We start from the raw sequence: 14,355 nt of genomic DNA, 5'->3' as shown, positions 1-14,355 counted from the left end.
AAGTGACTTGCCCAGGGTCACATAGCTAGTAAGTGTCGTGTGTCTGAGGTCGGATTTGAACTCAGGTCCTCCTGACTCCAGGGCTGGTGCCTCTAGCCACTGTGCCCCTTAGCTGCCCCGAAAATAAGCTTCTTAATTATGGAGCAAACATGCTAGACAATGTAGTGGAAAGGCTAGGTAGATTTGTAGTGGGTCATTGGGACAGTAGGGTTCAGGGGGATAGGAACAAGGGAGCACTCAGTGGAAATGGTCAGTTTCTGCATTGTCAGCCAGTGATTCAGAATCACTGGAATGATGAGGTGGAACTATGCTAAACCTTGAGGAAGGATTTCAGACAGACAGTGGCTGGAAGGAAATCCATGAAGGGAGGCAGTAATTAGACTATTCAGGCCCCTGCTTTGGCGTCCATTCTTGTGGTAGGTTGTGTGCTGTGTCCTGTGAGGTCCAGAAGACCCACTTCATATCAGTAAGGAGCAGGTGAAGGTATAGTCTCGGATAGTTTGGACAGGAGGCAGAAACTGGCAATTCAAAGTAGGACTGATTTGGAAAGGCCTCTGGAACGCTAGAAACTTTTGGGACAAAGACAGAAGGCCCAGGTCTATGTTAACTGACACAGGATTCCCTGAGAAGATTCAGAATTTAGGAAGTCATAGTTAGGTGTGCTAGATCAGGGGTGATGGTACAGCCTTGGAAATTCTAAGGGTGAAGGAAGATTTGACCAAGGTCATGTGGGGAATGTGTGCAGAACCATCATTTGAACTCAGGTTGCATGACTTCGAAGATAGTGCTCTTTCCACTGTACTACACAAATGCTTTTTTTCTAGAGGTAGGAATTACATAATTGCAAAACTCTCCAAATTCTACTTTTTTACAGTTAAAAAGTAGGTGCTTTTCTAAATTTGATTGAATTAGCTTCTAATTTAAATGATGTCTTGAATATTGTCTGTGAAAACAAGGTAAATATCACCTTTAAAAAACACCCTTTTTACTAGTTCCTATGCTTTCCAGTCCTTTGATATAGAAGCTGCTAAATCTTGGACTTATCCTGATTGTGTTTCCACAATACTTGAATTATTTCTGCTGCTTGCAGTATTTTCTCTTTGACTTGGAAACTCTGGAATTTGGCTGTAATATTCCTGGCAGTTTTCCTTTTGGGATCTCTTTTAGGAGGTGATAGGTAGTTTCTTTCAATTTCTATTTTACCCTCTGGTGCTAGAATATCAGGGTACTTTTCATTGATAATTTATTGAAGGATGATGTCTAGGCTCTTTTTTTCATCATGGTTTTCAGGTAGTCCAATAATTTTTAAATTATCTCTCCTGGATCTATTTTCCAGCTCAGTTGTTTTTCCAATCTGATATTTCACATTGTCTTCTATTTCCTCATTCTTTTGGTTTTGTTTTATAATTTCTTGATTTCTCATAGAGTCATTAGCTTCCATTTGCCCCATTCTAATTTTTAAGGAATTATTTTCTTCAGTCAGCTTTTAGACTAGACCTCCTTTTCCATTTGACCAATTCTGCTTTTAAGGCATTCTCCTCGTTGGCTTTTTGGACCTCTCTTGTCATTTGGGTTACTCTATTTTTTAAGGTGTTATTTTCTTCAGTATTTTTTGGGTCTCCTTTAGCAAGCTGTTGACTCATTTTTCATGATTTTCTTGCATCCCTCTCATTTCTCTTCCCAATTTTTCCTCAGCTTCTCTTGCTTGATTTTCAGAATCCTTTCTGAGCTCCTCCATGGCCTGAGACCAATTCATATTTTTCTTAGAGGCTTTGGATGTAGGAGCTTTGACTTTGTTGACTTCTTCTAGTTGTAGGTTTTGATCTGTCACTAAAGTAAGATTCTGTAGTTTGAGTTTTTTTTCCTCCATTTGCTCATTTTCCCAGCCAATTACTTGCCTTTTTAACTCTTTGTTAAGGTAGTGCTGTGCTTTCAGTGTGGAGGGTGTACTGTCCCAAGCTTCAGGGATTTTGTGCAGCTGTTTTCAGAAATACTTCTAGGAATCTGTAAGTTTTCAGTTCTTCCAGGGTGGTATGATCTAAAGAGATGTGTTTACTCCTTTCCTGGCCTGTGCTGTGATCTGTGAGTAACTACAAGCACTCTTTTCTGCCCTGGAACTTTTCTGAGGAGGGTTCCCTGACTCCATTGCTGCCTCAAGCTCTGCTATGCCAGTGCTCTCCCTCACCCCAGGACCGCCACCCAGGACTGTGACTCAGATCCAAGTATGGGCAAAGCAACAGAATCCTACCTCAGTGCCAGCAAAGAGATCCCTGTAATATTCTTACAATCACTTGTTCGATCCTGTTACTGTATGTGGTCTGAGAACTCTAGAAGCAGCTGCCACCGTCACTGCTCTGGGGCTGTGTGCGGGCTAGGCTGGACCATGTTCCTGTCTTAACCCAGGTCTGACAGACCTTTCTTAATGACCTTCTAAGTTGTCTTTGGCATTTGTGTGTTGAAAAGTCTGGAAACCACCACTGCTGCCTGTGATTCAGTCCCCTGAGGCCTGCTTGGTCTCACTGGGGCCTGGTCTGTGCCAGCACTGGACTGTGCCCCTCTCCCATCCCAGCACAACAGACCTTTCCTGTAGACCATCTGGGTTGTCTTGGACTGGAAGTTTGTTTCACTCTTTTTTTTTGTGGGTTCTGCTGCTCTAGAATTTGTTTGCAGTCATTTTTTTTACAGGTATTTGGAGGGGTTTGGGGGAGAGCTGAAGCAGGTCCCGGCTTTTACTCCTTATCTTGGCTCTACCTCCTGGAAATGGGTTTTAAAAGTTTTTTTCTTTCCAAATGTATTTCATTGAAGTAGAATTGTGGTGAGACAAAAAATAACTGTTGATGTAAAAATATTAGAATAATTTGGGCTGTTTTGACCTTTTTACTAAAATTTATGGTGTGAATTAGGGAGTAGTAGAGCATAAGCTACAATTAAAACTGTTTCTCATGACTTGAACTTGCACATGTAAACCAGTGTTGTTTTGAGGACTGACGAATTGGGAGTGACTCTGAAAGGTCATCTAGTTGAAGTCCTTTTTCTCTTTGGCAGGTATGCTCATACCATTGGGAACAGGCCACTGTTAGTTCTCATCCTCAAGATCTCTAGAGGTGAAGTTTCCGTAACCTATTTAGGTAGGCAGTTTCAAGTAAAAGTTTTTTTCATGTCTAATCCAAATTTTTCTTGCTTCAATTTATATTTATTTGTTTTACTTCTGTACTTTGGAATGGCAAAGTATATGAAATTGCTCTCTGTGCATATGATCCTTAATGTATAAAGACTATCTTACTTTCTTAGTCTGAATCTTTCCTCAAAGATTTATAAACTTTTTAATCACAATATTTTTGATTATTGATCATAAACAAATTAAGCATTTGAAATTAATGTATGAAACAATTTTTTTTTCTGAACAGCAGGCAAAACTAATAATTTTGTGAGGTTCATAGATTTAGAGGCCATCAAGTTCAACCCCCAAAATATTGCATATGAGGAACTTGGACTCAGAGTTTAAGTGATTTGTTGAAGGTCCAATAGATAGCAAGCTAATTGAATCAGGGTTGGCAACAGAGTCTTTTAACTCCAAATCTAGTACTCTTTATCATATGAAAATCTTTTTCGTCTCTAAATTATTAATTTGTGTTCCATTTATGTGAGTGGATATTAGAAAATGTCTAAGAAAAAAGTTTTAAAGTATTGAAATGTAGACTTCCTTCCCCAAATTGAAATAAGTAGGGTTTTAAAATTAATTTTTATCATTATTTTGAAATTTTCAATTTCATTTTTGTAATTCACATTATAAAGACAGATTTTATTTCAAAGCTATATTTTTAAAACTTTGTTTTTCTAATTCTACAGTTATTTACTTCATGTATAAGATGAAATGCTACATTTTTCCTACAGAATTTCATACAGTGTTAATAAATTATTGACATTTTAAAGAGTATTGATTATTAGAATAAATAATTTGTTCAGTTTTTTACACTGCTGGCTTAATTATATTTTTAGTATATTTTTTATTCTTCTGGGAAATGTTTAAATTGCTTCCGAGAAGTGGGGAAGTGAAAATTTATACATAATTTTACTTGGCTATTACTCAGTAAAGGATAAGCAAAATATTGCTCTGCTAATATTTAATCATTTTAATATGAAAGATGCTTATAACCCAATTTATTAAGATGGAGTCATGTTTGATAGTCATATCACAAAATAATTTATTTCAGAGTGTATTTAGGTGGAATGTTCCTCTGATTCTTTGTTAGTTTTATCGTATTTTGTTATTTTCCTTAATTCCTCTTCCTTCTCCCACCCCCAGTTGAACCCTTTCTTACAACAATGAAAATACTTATCTAAAGGCAAATATCAATGTGACCATGTCTGTAAGTTACACATTGCATTCCGCATCCTTAGTTATGACCTCTCATCTTATGATTTTGATAAGAATTAAATTGGACTCTCTCCACAAAGCATGTCAGATTCTCATCATGGCTGTTCACTAGGCATAGTTTCAGTGATTAGAGAAATGATTTCATTTCCTTGCCCTCTAAAAGTTGCTGAAAGAGAAAGTTAACTTCCAAGCTGCCAGATGCACCCAGTTCTCTTTGGATGACTTTGTCAAAGTTGTTTATATAGCTCCTTCCTTACTTTTGACCAGTAAACGTAGGCACTTAAGTTTGGTCATATTTAACACACATTTGTGTAAATTGTAAATCAGTATTTAACAAAATGACATTATGAATTGTTAAAATTCTAAACTTGGTAAAGTAGAATATTATATCCCTACGTTTTAATGTGCATTTTCTAGAATTCTTTTTTTTAACCCTGGAAGTAAAAGAAATATGGTTAGAGGATAGTTGAAAATGATTTAAAATATTTCTAATTTTGAAAAAGTGTATTCTGAATAAATATCAGCCTCACTACTTTCTTTTTGCCTTTTCTTTGTAGTTTAGCTTTTAAGAGTGATGACTTTGAACTGTCATTCAGTTTTTTGATCTTATCCTTTAAAGTTATTTATTTTTAGGGGCAGCTAGGTGGTGCAGTGGACGGACCATGGGCCCTGGAGTCAGGAGGACCTGAGGTCAGATGTGGTGTCAGACACATAATACTTCCTAGCTGAGTGACTGGGGACAAGTAACTTAACCCGAATTGCCTCACTAAAGCAAAACAAAACAAACCAAACAAACAAAAAAGTTATTTATTTTTGCAAGCATTTATTATCTCTCTCCCATTGACCATGTCTCCTATTGAACAGAAAAAAAGAAAAGAAAACCTTCATAACAAATTTGCATAGTTTAGCAAAATGAAATCCCATTTGGCTACATCAAAAAATATATATCTCATTCTGTATTTTATGTCCATCTCCTGTCTGGCAGGATGTGGGGGTGTTGTTTTATGCTTAGCCCTTTTGGATTCTTGGTTTATCATTGCAATGATCAGAGTTTTTCAGAATTGTTTTTGTCTATAATGTTGTCATTATGTAAATTGTTCTTGTTCTGTTAACTTCATTCTGCAACAGTCATAGAGGTCTTCATAATTAATTTTCTTTTTTTGGTGACAATTGGATTTTTAAGCAGTAGGAATACTCATGTTGAGAAAAATTTCATAATATTGTTTAGTTATTTCCTACTGAAATATGAAATGTTAAATGTCATTCTTCTTGCTTACATATATATTATAATTTTTCTAAGGAAAATAAGACAGATTTACTGTCCTTAATTTAAAAAAAAGTGATGGTTTAAAATCCCCTTCAGTTTTTGTTTGAAAGGTTTTGAGGAAGATATTTTATTTTGAATTATATTAAAATGTGTATTGGTCTGTGAGTTTTATATTGATTGGAATCCAGGGGTGGGGGACCTGTGGCCGCATATGGCCTTGAGGTTGCAGGTTCCCTACTCCTGAAATAGGCTTTTAACCAATTATATAATGTTATGTATGCAATTAACTTAAATTGTGTAGTTATAGAAAATAAAGTTTTATTGGCGCAAAACTGTTCTCAGTTTTGTTCTATCCAGTTTAATATGCTTCAGCTAACTTAGGCAGACACTTCAGGAGAGCACCTTTGTTAATAACTGCTCAGTAAACATTTGTTGAATAAATGACAAACTGAATGGAAGCAGAGAAGCTAGACTAAGTACCGTAACAGAAGTCCTAGATAATAGGTTTGTCTTTCAGAAGTTAGTTTGTATGTTATTTGTTGGTGGCATATAATTTTTCATAGAAACTATAAATGGTGATTAATTTGCTAGGTCAAACTTAAGAATTCAATTGAACTTATAATATAGCTGAAATAATACTATTAGTTATTGTTATCGTTGAGTCATTTGAATCTCCTCTGACTCTTCATAACCCCATTTGGTGTTTTCTTGGCAAAGACACTGGAGTGGTTTGCAATTTCCTTCTCCAGGTCATTTTATAGATGAGAAAACTGAGGCAAACAGGGCTAAGTGACTTGCCCCAGGGTCACACAGGTACTAAGTATCAGAGGCTAGATTTAAATTCAGGTCTTCTTGAGTTTATCTAATGTGCCACTTAGTTGTCCAAATACTACTAATACCTGTGTACTGTTAGCATATTCTGTTCCTCTTTGTTTCTAAGTGTTCAGTGAGAAGGGAATATTGTGGTTGGAGAAATGAACTCTGAGAATGGGGAGCAGAAGAGTGGGGTAAGATGGGATGGGTTGGGGGAAAGAGTAGCTACTGACTGGAGTTTGGAACCTTTGTAAATTGGATGCTGCTCATTATCAGAGAAGTGCCTAGTCATAAGTGTCCCCCAGTAGTTTATTTCTTACTGTAATAATACTATTCTGAGTTTTGGACTCCATAACTAGGCTGCAGGGTACTGGTTTAAATTGTTCCTCCTACACTTACTAGATATATGATCCTAGGTGAGTTAACAACCTCTTTGAAGCTTAATTTCCTCATCTGTAGAATGATTGTCTGGGCAAAATGGCCCATAAAGTCCCTCCCACCCTTAAATATTTGATCTTGTGAGTGTAAAGAAATTAAAGAAAATTCAGAAGAGAGCAACAAAGATGATAAAATAAAGTAACAAACCTTTAAGAAAAGTTAAGAAAATTAGTATTAATCAGATTGGATAAGATAAGGCTGAGTAACTCTCTTCATGTGTATGAAGGGCAAGAATAAGAATTTATTTTAAGCAGCATTATGAAAAGTTTAGACCAATCACTGGAGAAAACATCTGACGTAATTGTTAGGCATCACAGTAGGCTGTGGAATCAGTACAGATTTTTATTTGTCATGAGATTGTGAGTTCCTTGAGGACAGGAATTGTTTTTGTTTTTCTTTTTATCTACAATCTTTAGCACAGTGCCTGACATTTAATAAATTCTTGTTGGTTTTACTTGAGATGCTTTAGGAAATATTCCTACTTGGTTTAATAGATATCTCCAGACCCCTTTCAGCCTTGAGAGTGTTTAAATTATACAACTATGACCCTTTCTGTTTTATCTTTTTTATGATGAACCATGATTTTTCTTTTGTTATTTTGAACTTGATTAAACATCATTGGGAATATTTCCATACACAAAGAAGAAGAGGATTATATATGAAACCACAAATCTATTATGTACTTTTGTTGTTCTTTAGTTTTTTTTGGTAGTGTTTGACTCTTCACAACCCCATTTGGGGTTTTCTTGGCAAAGATAATGGAGTGGTTTACCATTTCCTTCTCCAGCTTATTTTACAGATGAGGAAACTGAGGCAAACAGGACTAAGTGACTTGCCCAGGGTCACACAGCTAATAAGTGTCTGAGGTCAGATTTGAACTCAGGAAGAGGAGTTTTCCTGACTCCAGTCCTAGTACTCTATCTACTGTTATCACCTAGCTGTCTTTCTATTATGCACAGCTTACTTTAAAATATATACATATGTGTGCGTATGTATATGTATGTATGTGTGTGTGTGTGTATATATACATATATACATATATACATATATCTATGAATGAAATTCAGCATATTAGTTTCAAAGGTACTATGCATATCCCTGTTCTTTCTGAACTATTGTTCTTTTGTACATTAACGAAAAATAATTTGATAATCCTCTTCATTCTATCTCTGTCTCTCTGTTTTGGAAATATTGTTGATAGTTTACCTTTCAGTCACCTTCACATTAAACACACACACACACACACACACGTACACACACACGCGCGTGCACGCACACATGCACACGCACACGCACAAACACATACATCCTCCCCCTCATACCCTTCCCCCCCACTACCATGATAACCAAATCCACAGGTTGGCTGAGTCTGAAAATGTTTCTTTCTGCCCTTTGAGTTGATAGGTAGCATGGTGAAGCTTGATTATTGCCCCAATATTATTACTTTACTATTCTTTGCATTTTCTGCAGTCTTTGCTTAATGAATCAAATGTCAAAATATTACTGCACAATTTGTGATATCTAAAGAATAAAAATATTTTAAGTTCTTATTTATAAAGCAGAGCTATATTGTAGTTCACAAATGAGACATTTATTATACATGACAACTTGTTTTTTCTAAAAATTTCCAGTCTCAACAGTTTAAAACTTTTAAAAGCTGTATATTTTCAAAATCATTGAACAGAATTACTAATTATAACTGATTTTGCTGTCATATATGAACTCATTTGAGTTTTAATTTGTTACAGATATTTTTCTTCATAATTCTGAAAATCCTTGAATAAGTTAATCCTTTATATTTTGCTGTGTTATTTTGTGTATTTATGTGCTTTTCACTACTAGGTATCTGATGTACTTTTAGCGTCTGTTCAATTTTATCTTTGCTTACTAAAAGGAAAGGTCAGTTAGTGCTTTGTATGATTGCTCAGTGCTTTCAATATTGAAATAGCCAAAGGCATGCATTGTATTTGCTGTCCAAATGTTATTTATAGTCTGTTGCTTATTGATTTTTGGTGCTTTTTAATTAGTGGCTAGTATCTTTTGATGTATTTCTAAAGAAATGCTTGCTGTTTTCCTAATCTGTCTTGATAAGTGGTGAGGTCATTGCAAACTTAGTTTTATAACTTCTGCAACCATTGTAAAATATCTCTTAAAATTTATAATATAGATCCTTCGTTATTTTAACATCTGTGAGTTATATTTTTTTATGTGGTTTGTTATAAATGGTAAACTACAATGGGGATGTTCCCTTCCTTCACAATACTGTTATCTCTAAATACCAAAAAGCTGTTTTTAATAAATATGATCATCCCTGCTTCTAGCGCTCAGAATTTTGGTTGCTTTGTCACTAAAGGTAACAGTAAAATTCTGTGTGATGATAAAAATAATTGCCTGAATCAAGCAGAGAGATTGTAAAGAACACTATTGTATCCCTAAGCATAAATGAAAACACTACTACTATTACTCTTGTCATATGTGCTGGGCTGGTAGACTTTTCCCAAGATGCAGGCTGTTACCTGATTTGGAAATACCTGATTCTTCAGTTCTAGGTAGCTTGTTAGCTAAGCATAGAATGAAGGAAGAGCAGGAAGTATTCTGGGAAATAGATGATTAACCCTGTAAAAAGATTTGTGCCTTGTTTTCAGAGCTGTGCTACTTACCAGCTGACAACTGGAGGACAACTTGCCATAGCCTGTAAATAATTTGCTCTTGCAATTAGGCAGAACTGTGAAGTAATTAATATAACCAATCATTAAAACTATCATATGCCTTTTGTATTGTACTGTGGCAACTTCATTGGGTTATGAAAGTGACTCTGGGATTCTTGAAGGATATGACAGTATAAACTCTGACAGGTCCTGTTTAACTGAAAATATTTCTAATAGTAGTCAGTGATGGATGTCAGTCCTCCAAGGACCAGCCTAAGTTCAAAGTGGTTTATAAGCTTAAGGTTATTACCTTTTCAGCTACAAACTTCAAGAAGGTTGGCCTCAAAGAGGCCTCTCAGCTATAGCAAATCTAAAAATCCGTTTGTTAGCCATGCAGGGGTTGTGATCTGTGTTTGTAGAGGGAGTTACTATATAGATTCTTGAAGTGTTGAAGAAATGTAATGCTTTATTGTATATGAAATGTATATTGTATATACAATGCATATTGTATGTGAAATATACATTTAAGTACACTAATAATTTGACAAATAGGTTTCATCTAGGAAGGGTTTTTCTTGTAGTATAAGAAGAAAAATATGTACTGTGCTGTTTGTTATACCTTAATATGCCCTTTTCTCTACCTGTTAAAATATTCATAATTCAAGGCTGAAATTAAAAATTCTGTTGGCTGATCTTCCTGCCAGAATTAGTGTCTAATTCCTAATTTTGGTAAAATTTTGTTTATACTTTAGGTACTATTGTTACCATTTGTTTATGTGTCTGTGTATGTATTTTTATTCATTTTTTATTCTTCTACTAGATTGCACTCTTTTCTGGAGTTTGAGCCCTTTATAAACATAAAAATATAAGGCAGTATATCTATATCTATATATTAAACATATTTTCACATTAGTCATGTTGTAAAGAAGAATCAGAACCAATAGGAGGAATCACAAGAAAGAAGAAACAAAACAAAACAGAAGAAAAATAGCAAATAGCATGCTTCGATCTGCATTCAGACTCCATAGTTCTTTCTTTGGGTGTGGATAGTATTTTCCATCATGAGACTTTTGGAAATGTCTTAGATCCTTACATTGCTGAAAAGAGCTAAGTCTATTGAAGTTAAGTCATCACACATTGTGGCTTTTACTGTGTCTAATGTTCTCCTGGTTCTGCTCACTTCACTCAGCATCAGTCCACATACGTCTTTCCAGGTTTTTCTGAAGTCTGCTTGCTCATCATTTCTTATAGCACAATAGTATTCCATTACATTCATATACCCCAACTTGTTCAGCCAATCCCTAATTGGTGGGCATCCCCTCAATTTCCAATTCTTTGTCACCACAGAAAGAGCTGCCATAAATATTTTTGTACATGTGGGTCCCCTGTTTATGATTTTTTGGGATACAGCCCTAGAAGTGCTATTGCTGAGTCAAAGGATAGGAACAGTTTTTATAGCCCTTTGGGTATAGTTCCAAATTGCTCTCCAAAATGGTTGGATCAGTTCGCAATTCACCAACAATGCATTAATGTTCCAATTTTTCCACATCTTCTCTAACATTTATCATTTTCCTGTTTTCTTATGTTAGCCAATCTGATAGGTGTGATGTGGTACCTCAGAGTCGTTTTGATTTGTATTTCTCTAATCAATAGTGACTTAGAACATTTTGTCATATGACTATAGATATCTTAAATTTCTTCATCTGAAAACTATCTGTTCATATCCTTTGACCATTTATCAGTTGGGGAATGACTTGTATTCTTATAAATTTGACTTAGATCTCTATATATTTTAGAAGTGAGACCTTTATCAGAGACATTGGTTGTAAAAATTGTTTCCCAGCTTTCTGTTTCCCTTCCTGGCTGCATTGGCTTTGTTTGTGCAAAACCTTTTCAACTTAATATAATCAAAATTATCTGTTTTGCATTTTATGATGTTCTGTATCTTGTTTGGTCATAATTTCTTTTGTTCTCCATAAATCTGATAGGTAAACTATTCCTCATTCTCCTAATTTGCTTATAGTATCAACCTTTATATCTAAATCACGTACCCATTTTTGCTTCATCTTACTATGTGGTGTAAGATTTTGGTCGATGCCTATTTTCTTTCTACCATGCTGTTTTCCAGTTTTCCCAGCAAGTTTTTGTTAAATAGTGAGTTCTTATCCCAGAAGCTGGAGTCTTTGGGTTTATCAAACAGTAGATTACTGCAATCATTGACTACTGTGTCTTGTGTACCACCACTGTACTTCTTAGCCAGTACCAAGTAGTTTTGATGATTGCTGCTTTATAATACAATTGAAGATCCGGTATGACTAGGGCACCTTCCCTAGCATTTCCTTTCATTAGTTCCCTTGATATTCTGGACCTTTTGATCTTCCAAATGAATCTTGTTATTTTTTCTAGCTCTATAAAATAATTTTTTGGTAGTTTGATTGGTATGGCACTGAATAAGTAAATATTTTAGGTAGAATTGTTATTTTTATTCTGTTAGCTCGGTCTGTCCATGAGCAACTGATATTTTTTCCTGTTATTTAGATCTGACTTTATTTGTGTGAAAAGTATTTTGTAATTGTGTTCCCTATAGTTCCTGGGTTTATTTTGGCAGGTAGACTCCTAAATATTTTATATTATATTTATATTAAATTACTGTCTACAGTAACTTTAAATGGAACTTCTCTTTCTGTCTCTTGTTATTGGGCTTTGTTAGTAATATACAGAAATGCTGGTGATTTCTGTGGGTTTATTTTATAGCTTGCAACTTTGCTAAAGTTGTTTATAATTTTTTTTACTTGATTCTCTAGGGTTCTCTAAGTATATCATCATGTCATCTGCAAAGAGTGATAGCTTTGTTTCTTCTTTGTCTATTCGAATACCTTCAGTTTCTTTTTCTTCTCTTATTGCTAAAGCTAACGTTTCTAGTACCATACTGAACAAAAGTGGTGATAATGGACATCCTTGTTTCACCCCTGATCTTATTGGAAATGCTTCTAGCTTATCCCCATTATATATAATGAGATGCTACTTATTATTTTCAGGAAGACTCCATTTATTCCTATGCTCTCTAGTGTTTTTAATAGGAATGGATGTTGTATTTTGTCAAAAGCTTTTTCTGCATCTGTTGGATTGTGCTCTCTTTAAGGGCAGATGTGATTCTGATTTATTTTTGTGTTTTTTTTTCCCCAGAATGTGGTTGAGGGCTATGTACCTTAATAGGTGCTTAATAAATGTTTAATGTTAAATGTTGCTATAAGTTATGTCTCTTCTTCCAAGGTTTTTGGAGGAAGTATTTATATTTCTGGCATGGTTTAAATGAAGATCTCTATACCATAGAGGTATATAGGAATCCATAGGAATATGGATTAGACCTTATTTTCTTAAATGCATATTATTACTTTTTTTTTTTGGGAAAAAAGCTTGTATCAACAGGCACTAATGAATTAGGAGAGAACTCAGTTTTTAAACTCAGCTTCTTAATTTTACTTAACAATACCTGTTAACTTGTCTAGTTTATATATCTAGGATATGACAAAAAAACCTTCTAAAACTTGTCAAACCTGATGATTGCTGTATATTTCTGGTGATCTACTTAGGTATACATGATCTTTTCTTAAGGAATCTAGAAGGAATTTCTAAGGGTGATGAAGTCTTGGACAAGAAGCCTTAAGACTTTATGAGCATCGATGGTATTTTCATCACTCTTGCTGATTAAAGAAAATGACTTAGAAGAGAAATGCAAATTTGGGAATTGAACTGTTGGTTAAAAAGATAATGTCTGAGAATGGAATTTAGATTTATGGCTAACAGCTTAAAATATAGCAGTATTACAGGAGTCTTGTATTTTAAAATATAAGACTTAGGATGTACCTAACAAAGACTAGTAAAAATTCTAGTGCCTTGTCGGTTATATCAAAAGAAATTTAAAAATTGAAGAGGAAGGGAGAAGGAGAAAAATGCCTAGATATATGGACCAAGCTAGATACCATAAAGAGTAGCTGCAATGTAAGAAAAAGAATAGCATTGGAAGCATCTGGGAATTTACAGGAAACAAAATCTTAAAAAGTAGTAGGCAGCCTATGCATACAGTTACCACTGTAATTTAGGCCCTTTTCACCTCTTGCCTTTATTATTGCATTGCCTTTTAATCACTCTCCCTACCTCACCATTTCAGTCCACCCTACATATTGCTGCCAGAGTAATTTTCCTCAAGCTCAGAGCTTACCATGTGACTCTGTTACTCAAGCAAGTCCAGTGATTTCCTGTTGCCTCTGTTGTCAAACATAAATTGCTATGCTTAGCTTTAAAGCCCTTTACAACCTGGCTTTGATTTATCTTTCTTACGTCGTTGGACATTGACTTTTCTTCCTGCATATTATGATCCTGCCAAACTAGCCTGTTTTCTACATCTCACACGTAATACTCCATCTTCTGTCTCTGTGTCATTGTGCTGGCTTGTTCAATATGTCTGGAATGCATTACTTTTTTCCCCCTCTACCTTATAGAGACCATCTCTTCCTTTATGACATGGCAAATACTATTTTCTGCATGAAACCTTTCATGATTTCTCTAGATTCTAATGATCTGATTTTTAAATCACCTTGTATTTAATGACTTGGCATGTATTTGAATTTATTAATTTTATATTTATGCTGTGTTATATTTACATATGTTCTTGTCCTCTTGTCCTCATTGTCCTATTGTTCTCAGTGGATTGGAAAAAGCTGTTTGTGGGTTTGTTCTTAAAGAGCTGGTGCCAAGGTACCATGCCTCCTGACGAATAGTAGATACTTAAATACTTGTTGATTGAGCAA

General features: G+C 35.0%; 1 protein-coding gene across 5 annotated transcripts in view; it reads left to right on the top strand.

The window, feature by feature from the left end:
- MYO6 (myosin VI) overlaps positions 1-14,355 on the top strand; it is a 234,539-nt gene that overhangs the window by 25,025 nt on the left and 195,159 nt on the right. The window contains exon 2 of one of the 5 annotated variants that reach the window (XM_021000193.2): positions 3,046-3,128. The exons of the other annotated variants lie outside the window; for them this stretch is intronic. The gene's annotated coding sequence lies outside the window, so the exon portion shown is untranslated. The remainder of the gene's footprint in view (positions 1-3,045; positions 3,129-14,355) is intronic. 5 annotated transcript variants of the gene reach the window in all.

Source organism: Phascolarctos cinereus, unplaced genomic scaffold, assembly GCF_003287225.1.
Source record: "Phascolarctos cinereus isolate Bilbo 61053 unplaced genomic scaffold, phaCin_HiC Scaffold_5;HRSCAF=322, whole genome shotgun sequence".
NCBI classification, from domain to species: Eukaryota; Metazoa; Chordata; class Mammalia; order Diprotodontia; family Phascolarctidae; genus Phascolarctos; species Phascolarctos cinereus.
The sequence above is the reverse complement of the archived record's forward strand: the minus strand, read 5'-3'. Positions and strand labels throughout refer to the sequence as shown.